Source organism: Medicago truncatula, chromosome 3 (genome assembly GCF_003473485.1).
Source record: "Medicago truncatula cultivar Jemalong A17 chromosome 3, MtrunA17r5.0-ANR, whole genome shotgun sequence".
In the NCBI taxonomy this organism is placed as follows: domain Eukaryota; kingdom Viridiplantae; phylum Streptophyta; class Magnoliopsida; order Fabales; family Fabaceae; genus Medicago; species Medicago truncatula.
The window spans coordinates 33,918,450-33,927,960 of NC_053044.1; the positions used below are offsets into that span (position 1 = coordinate 33,918,450).

Here is a 9,511-nt window from a genome sequence, read left to right on the forward strand (position 1 = left end):
GGTACTTCTTCTAAATGCATGTGCGCCTTGATTTTATTTGAATTTTTAAAATGTAGCTTTTGCACTACGGTGACTTTGCACCATGACTGTCAAGTTCATTGCCAATCCAAACATACACCTTAAATGCAACATCATAAATTTCGGTGTAACATATGTATGCATACTCACACTAAGTCGATCACAAATTTTCTTTTAACTTTTACAAAAAATATCCATATTTTAAAGTGACTTCAATATTATTATGGATGTTAATTGGTTAAAAAAACTAACAAAAGGGACCACTTAGATAAACGGAGGTAAAGTTATGGGACCAAATTGAAACGGTTTAAAGTTAAGGGATCAAAATGAAATTTAAAAATAAGTTAAAGGACCAAAACATGTATTAAGCCTAGAAAAAAAATGAAGCACATAATAGAAACAAACAATTTATATCATGGAAACTTATATCTTTTAAAATTTATATCTTTGAAGTTAGTGTTTTGACTATGTTTTTTAGACTGCCAAAGAATTAAAATATAAAGGGGTTGTTTTGTATTTAAATTAGTTATGAGTCTATAACCGCAACTTTTGAAAAGATAGTGATTCAAAAGTGTAATTAAACTTTTTTTTATTTTAGGTACTATATGCTGACATGTCACATGACATTTCTTCTATTCACAACTCTGTTCACTAATCATCCACTTACCATAGTATTATATCTATGTTATATCAAGTAATACCTGATTCGATCAAATAATCCCAAAAAACATAAAATAATATGTATAAACAATTTGTTTACATTACAACCGATGAAATACATAATGTGTCTATCCAAAATCATGAATCCAAAAAAATAGAGATGTGAGTACATTAGAGTAAATAGAGATAAAAGTATGTATCTACATTAGAGTATGAGTAGTAAGGTACCGTAGATGTGAGTACCAAATCCATTCTTAAGGGTTTCAAGTTGGAATTCATCATTAAGTGAAGTTGGATTGTGGGTATAAAGAAGTGGTAGAATTTGCAAAATAAATAAATCCTTAATATGTGGAGATGATTAAGATTTTGTATGATATACCAGATTGACAAATTCGTTAGAAATTTAACTCTTAAGGGGCTTTAAACCCCGGTCTATGTATTATTATATAATTTTTTTTTTTGAAGGAGTATTATATAATATTTTTACTAATTAAGTTAAATTTGCGGTGATTATTAATCATATTATCGTGTGATTTATTTTTATTTTTATGAAATATACAAATAACTAAGTTTGATTTATAAATTATATCGAGACTAGAGAGACTACTAATTAAAATTGCTTTATATCATTCTTTTTTTGATAACATGAACGCCAGACTATGCAGCTGAGTATCTAGCCACATGTATCTCAATCTTCTTTAAGCCAACATAATCAAATTATTTTTGCATTATTACTAATGTATTTCATCTCATCATATGATAGTGGATGAGAAATTTGGATCGGGATGTTATATATGTGCAGCACAATTTATGACCAATAACCCGTTTGTTACAGCTGTTTATAAAATAGATTTTTTTGTAGTGTAATATATTTTTGTTAAAAAAAAATTACAAAGAAATTTTTAAGGAAAGCTTCAAATAAAAAATTGATTTGAATAGCTTATCTTAAAATGTCATTTTAGATATTTCATCATTTTGTTATAATTTTTTTGGATACTAAAATTTTTAAAAAATCTCTAAAAAAAAAAGCTATTTCAAATAGCTTTTCATAAAAATCATTTTTAAAATATAATGCGATTTTTACTATGTAAAATCTCGAACAATAAATATTTAGGTTAGCGAATGTCAAGATATCTTTTTTAACTTATAACAAATGAGTTTGAAATAACTTATATTACTTTTGAGTAAATTTCCAAAAAATCTATTTTTAAAAATACAAAGGAAAATTCATTTTTTTAAAATTTATAACAAACGGGCACAATATATTATTTGCACTAGCGATTTCATGAAGTTGAAACTACTTGAAATTAGTTGGTCTCTTCTCGTTCAAATTGACATTTAATTTTCCCACATACATTCAGTTTCCCGATGATTAAGTTATCTGTAAAAGTAGTTTATACATTGTGCTTTAACATATCAAATTATATTGTGTTTTTATTTTATTTTTCTATTTGGTTTCTACATTTTTTTTTATCTTTTAACCCAATATTTTTGAACAAACAAAAATGAAATATATATTAACATCACGGCCGCATCCACATCTTCAGCACAAGACGTGCCAAAAGCATGTGGAAAGAGTTACAACAAGAGTCCAACAAATAAAATAACACGACCAACCAATACCAAGACAAGCAAGAGGGTACGTTAGCCAACTATAAACTCCTAAAACATGAACGACATTCGCCGCCTTCATCCACCAGTAGGAATGAATTTTCACTTTTCCAACAATTGGTGAATGGTATTTACCGTATTTTTGAACAATCTATTATTATGTTCGGTCCATAAAATCCAAACACAAAGAAGCCACATGAGTTGCATAAAAGATCTTTTAGTTGTCGGTCCGCCTATCAAATGAGAAAACTGGAGAAAATGGTCAGGACCATCAAACAAATCAGCACTAGAGACCCCAATCCAATGACGAACTAATTGTCATAACTCACTGAAAATATGACAAGAAAAAAAAATGATTAGTTGTTTCCACATCACCGCTCCCCGTCACACACATATGCGCCTCCAGAGAGAGGATCCCATGAGCCACAAGATTCGCTTTGGTTGGCAACCTGATGCGGAGAAGTCTCCAAGCAAAAATAGACACCTTAATTGGGACATGTCGATGCCATATCGTATCTGATACCGTGTTCACAACCTGACTGTCATTTGTTGTGAGCATATGGCCGGTAAGCGCTACGCACAGAGTATACACCATTATCCTCAAGCCTCCACCTCCACTGATCAGAGAGTTGAACCTGCAAAGTAAAATCAGATAACAACAGCCTACACTCCCCTAACAGCTCCTCCTCCCACTCCCACAACCTCCGCCTCCACTGCCACGCTCCTCCCAGCCTAACACATGCATATCCCAACCCGAACTCAACTTATTGACACTTAACTCATACAAGCGTCTAAACCGCATCGCCAACAGAATACCACCCAACTACGGATCAGTCCAAAAAAATGTATCCCTACCGTTCCCTACCTTTTTCATGTTTCATTTTCATTATATATATTCTTTGACACATGACACGCGCGCGCGCACAATTGCAACTTATTTTTCTTCCCACATCCTTTTGCATATGGCTCATTATACGACCATGGTATCTTATAAACAATGGTTCTAAGCTGTAACTTCTTTAAGATAATTTAAGATAATAAATATAGAAAATAAAATAAGAGTGAAAAAGTTCAAACTTTACCTTCAATTTTTGTGAGTACTTTCATGACTTTGGTCTTACACACTCGACAGTTCATATATACTTTGAGAACAAAAGTATGTACCACAAGTGTTATCAAATACGTCTCAGACAAAAGGAAAATAAATATAGTCATATAAAAACTGAAATGAATTAATCAAAAAGATTAGAAGATACAGGTACCTCAACATGTAATAACTCAGAGTATTCATCTGTGGACATTTTAGGCAATGCTTGAAGCTAGAATATCATAAAACAATTCCTTCCTATTGTTTTCTTCTTTCTTGTATGATTTGTGTGTGATGAATGCACAATGTTTGTGTTTTGGGTTTCAAAGGACTGAGAACATAAATATACAAATGTTTGTGTTTTGGGTTAGTAAAAGGGATTTTAGTTACCAACTATTGTTTGCTCTGAAATTGTATTTGTTACTTATCAGATGCTTTTTTCTATTTATCTTTTCATTTATTTATCATAGAAAATAGAAACAAACATTATTAGAGGATTTTTAATGTTGGAGCTGGTTTTTGGAGCTTTTTTGCAAGGTACTTATGGCCAAATTCCATTACAATGTACAATTCAGGACATAGAGGAGTAGGCACAATAATGACCGAGTCAAATGTCCCACATCGATAACTATGAGTACAATGGATAGGAACTTTGCTTATAAAAAAAAAGGCTATGGTATACTCAAACCACGGAACAGTCATGAATAAACGAAGTTGAGTCAATTATATTGATTATCAATTTGTTTGATTGAGGTGGCTAAAAAAGAATATACAAAATTAATAAAATTATCATAGTAAGTTATGTGTCTTTACATAAAAAAAAGTTAGAATTGCACTGCTCATTGATAAATAATGTTATGTATTAGAAATTTTTATAAAAATTTATTTTATGAATTATGCTCATAATTAAATACAATTTATAAATTTAATTTAATATATGGTAAAAAAAATTAGTTTACTTTAATTTTCATCTTTTATTTTTGTAGATAAATTCCTTCTTTTGAGGATAATTTCGAAATATTTTTTTACAATGATAAACTATCTAATTTCTTTCATATTTCCGTCCTAGTAAAACTATGTGCGACTTTATTAGTTTGTCTTCTAATAAACTCCGCATCAAGTTTGTGAAAAAAGACGAAAATGTATTTATGCATTCTCTAATAATAACTCCAAATCATCCCTTCTATTACAATGGTAGCAAATAGGGGTGATCGCGGTGCGATTTGGATCACATCCGATCCAAAGATAAAATTATATGCGGTTTGATTTGGTTTGGATGACTAATTTTAATAAATTGATCCGATCCAATTTAACGTGGTTTAATTTAGATCAATTTTTGGACGTCGAGATTACAAATTGTAACTTATTTTAATAAAAATATTCTAAAAATTTGGTAAATTAATTGGTTTGATACAAAATATAACATGATTTATTAAAAATTAATAGTACCGAATAACAATGATTGATTTTCTTTAAAACATGAAATAGTGACAAAATATATTAAATTAAACAATATGTAATATTAAAAGAATTGAAAATGAAAAAATAATAGCTTGATATAATATATCATACTTATAAAATATGAAAATATGTATTATAATATATGTATGAGGTTTTGAAAAATCAATCCAAAATTCAAGCAGTTTTCACAAAATGATATCTAAACACATCCAATAATAATCAATTTTATGTAATTTTCTATGAATAATGCTCGTTGTATGAACTAGTTTCTTTTTGTGACGAGTTCATCAACGCATACACTTGTTTATTCAATCAAGATCCTTCATCGATGAATGTGTGTATCATTGGTGTGGTAGCATGCGCTAGGTTAATTTCAAAAGATTTTATGTTCATTACTTCTAATTTGAAAACAAACTTTGAATAATATTGATTCAAAATACCCGCAACATCCTGCTTATCTTTCCTGCAAATGTTCAAGCAATGAAACTTTGAACAATAATTTCCTATCAAATGCAAGGACACTTTTCTCTTCACTATCTTCCAATTCCATATGAACTAGTTTCTTCAAGACGACTTTCAACAAGGTAAATGGCCTCTTTAAGGAGAAACTCTTATTCTATCACGATCTCACTCCAGCTACTGATACAAGTTCTCCTAAATTTCACCAATTTAGTATGGTCAATACTTCTAACTGTAACCTGATGCAAAAATCCCTTTTAGCTTAATATGATCTTCATTACTTCTTTTGAGCTTAATTGCAAAATATACGGTAAATGCTAACTTCTAATTTGAAAGTTGTTTTGGGAAATAAAATATGGTCCGGTATTGTGGGAATTAATTTATTCATTGAACATTGGTACGAAGGACGTCATAACATTAGTTTAAACCCAAATCCCTCACAAGTATGTATGAATTTTCAAGTGGATATTATCATTCCGTCTATTTACAAAAGTAAAAAAAATATATATTAAAATGTATTTGAACATCTTATTTGAAAATGTCACTTTTTTTTTCTATAGGAAAACATGTTTCATTCAAATGTTAAAATAGCGAGAGTATAATCAAATTGATCATGAATTCTGAGTTTTTTTTTAGATTACCCTCTCTTATTTAGAGGGTATTTTACCCTCTCATGATATCAACAAATCAAAATGTAATATACATTGGGAATATTAAATGTCATAAATGAGTCAATTTTTTTCTAAAAAAATAAAATTATAATCATAAGGTAACTTTTAATACTTTTAATTTTTATTTAATTATAGACATGATTACATTAGAGATCATTTATCTTATTTATTTGTTACACTTGGATCCTTTATATTTATTTTTTTCCGCTTAGGTCTTTTATCTCTTATAAAAGCACATATACATCTTTTTTCTCATTTTTTTATTAAAAAAAATACATGATTTTATTTTTTAAAATATCTTTTTATTAAAAATGAAACAAATCCAGAAATATGATGAAGATGTTCATCATCTTCATTGAATCAAAACAATTTCTACACAAATATATCTCCAAATATCATGAATTAATGTTATATTCACCTCAAATCTTCTTTTAAACACAAAAATCAAACCCCTACAGAGAAAGAAATTTAGTTTCATCACAAAAAAATAAAATTAGTTATATAAATTGTCACGCTGTATATTATTATTATTATTATTATTATTATTATTATTATTATTATTATTATTATTATTTTGACAAGATATTATTATTATTATTATTTTCTAACTCAATATTCAAGCCCGACATAAAAATAACCTCAAAATTGATAGCAATTTTGCACATCAATTTTGTTGTTTCCAGAACAATCTTAACTTTTGTAAAGCCTAACTCTTCCGCCAGTAACTAAACCTCCACCATCCGCCTTGCAACATTTGTGAAATTAAGGTTTTGATTTTTTTGTTTAAAATAAGATTTGAGGTGAATATAACATTAATTCACGATATTTTGAGATATATTTTAGTAGATTTTTTTATATTTAAAGAAGATGATGAAGATTCAAATGAAGAAGACGAAGATGATGAACATCTTCATCATATTTGTGGATTTTTTTTTCTTCAGTTTTAATAAAAATATATTTTTAAAAATAAAATTATGTATTTTTTAATAAAAAAAAATGCGAAAAAAGATGCATATGTGTTTTTAAGAGAGATAAAGGACCTAAACGGAAAAAAATAAAGACAAAAGACCAAAGTGTTACAAATAAATAAGATAAACGACTCATAATGTAATATTGCCTTAATTATATTTAGACGTTCAATCTTAATTAATTTACACTACAGGACTGGCTTAGAACAATTAAAATTTCATATCAAATTTCTTTCATCTGAATGTCCTTAAATTTATCAGTTATATTCATAAAATTTATTCCTCCAATTTTGATTGTTCAATTTTCGTGAGAATCGTCATGATTTCAAATATCGTAAAAATTGTCGTTATTTCCAGTACAACGTCAGGTCTGATGACTTGATTTTTCTTTTTGATTTGATTTTTCTTGGTTGTGAGGTAGTTAATTATAACAATTGAGTAAATCATCCGTTGTACTTTGAGGCTTGCTAGCAGGTGTTGCCGATGTGATGTTGTGGGAGTTTGCTAGCATTTTTTTGGTTGTTGCTGAAATGGTTATGTGATGAGGCTTTTGTTCTTTTATTTGGACTTAAATGCTTTTGCTGATAGTGAGACAGGTCTATACGTGTTAACATATTTTATTAGGTTGGCTGCTTAAATAAAAAAATAAGTCACGATACCTGACGCGGTTCTAGAAACAACGACAATTCTCACGACAATTGGAAATTGTGGCAATTTGGAACGACAAAATTGAACAATCAAAATGGAAAGAAGAATGAAAAAGAAACAAAAATTGATCAATATGGAAGAATAAAGAACAAGAAATTTGAAAGAAGGAGATGTTTTTGTTTTCACATTCGGGGTTCTGGAATGGAAGAAATTTTATGAATGTAAATGATGAATTTAAGGACATCCAGATGAAAGAAATTTGATGTAAAATTTTATTTGTTATAAGTCTTGAAGTGTAAATTAATTAAGATTGAACGCCTTAATATAAAAAAAAATTAAATCATTTGTTGTTTAAAAAAATAAAAATAAAAGTATTAAAAGTTACTTTATGATTAAGATTAACTCTCCTTAAAAAAAAAAAAATTAAGATTAACTCTTTTATTTTTAGAAAAAATCTACTCATTTATTTGTCATTTAATATTATCTATGTATATTACATTTTGATTGGTTGATATCATGAGAGGGTAACATAGGCCTCACCTCACATCTCCATCCACATTTTAAATGCCAAATACATCCCATCAGCACGCATAGATATAATTAATTAAAGTGATCAGATTCTCCATTCATGACAGTGGGATATATGTATTTTGAAATCCAGTAATCATTGTACGAAATTTAATATTCAAAATACCCTGATCAAACAGCAGTGCCGTCTTAGCTCAGTGGTAGAGCGCGTGGCTTTTAACCACGTGGTCGTGGGTTCGATCCCCACAGACGGCGAATTTGTTTCTTTTTCTTTTTCTGTTTTGTCACTCCATCATGACATGAGCAAAATTTCATCACGTTGAAAATACGTGTATTGCCAATTTTCCAAATTTTATTTCTTTATATTCCAAAATCAAAGAAAACCACTAGATTAGTTATCTTATCAAGGTAATATTTTCTAGCTTATGATCATTGATGTGTGCCACACATTGCATCTTACAACATGATGCAGCAAATTTTCACACACTTTTTCAGTCCTATTGTTATATTTCTGCTATATTTTAGGTAGAGCAAATTTTTTTTTTTTTTTGACAAAAGGTAGAGCAAATTTTAGTTTTGAACTTGACCATTCATTCAAGTTGGTTCTCCGATTTAACATAGAAAAAAATAAGGCTAAGCAAGTTGGTTTGCCATGCCAGTTTAAGGAAATTGCTGATTTTTTCTAGTTTACTTTGTTGGTAGATATATTTTGTCTGTTAGAGAAAGATAGAGTAATAATTTAAAGATAATATTGGATTTAATTCAGCCTGGACGGTTTTGATTTTATTGTTAAAACACCAATTATTTTCATGATATTGTTTTTATTTATTGATTAAAGTATAGGGTATATCATGTTTGGTTTGATTATCTGGTCATAATGTAGTATAACATGTAACAACAGAAATTTCAAATGGGGTCTTTTTATAGTGTGTAAATTTGTACGTTGAAGGTTTAAAATAATAATTTTGCATTGAAACTTATACATTTTATATTAAACATATAATTTTTTAACAAATAAATTTTTTCAATAAAAATTTACTACTTTTTATTATTTTAAACATGTACTTAATTTTTTTTTGAGAGAAAATCATCTTAAACATGTACTATAATAACATAAGTATATAACACTCATGTTTGACACATTCAGAAATGTTAGACTTTATGTTTGACCAAGTCTTATCGATTAATTTTTCCAATAGATATATACTCGACAAAATTTATCTTAAATCTTCTATTTCTTGATATTCCACAAATTTTGTATATAGGACGATGCATCGCTTTGCATTTATCGATATTATGGAGAGATCTAGATGAATTGTCCCAATTTGCATACATAATAGGAGAAACATAATCATACTGAATTTGTAAGGGGAATTCTGATTTTGGTATAGAATAATTAT

The 9,511-nt window shown here is 28.5% G+C and overlaps 1 non-coding gene across 1 annotated transcript; it reads left to right on the top strand.

The window, feature by feature from the left end:
* The first annotated feature begins 8,294 nt into the window (after positions 1–8,294).
* Positions 8,295–8,366, top strand: TRNAK-UUU (transfer RNA lysine (anticodon UUU)). Its single transcript has one exon. It is a non-coding gene; the product is annotated as a tRNA-Lys (tRNA).
* Positions 8,367–9,511: the final 1,145 nt, after the last annotated feature.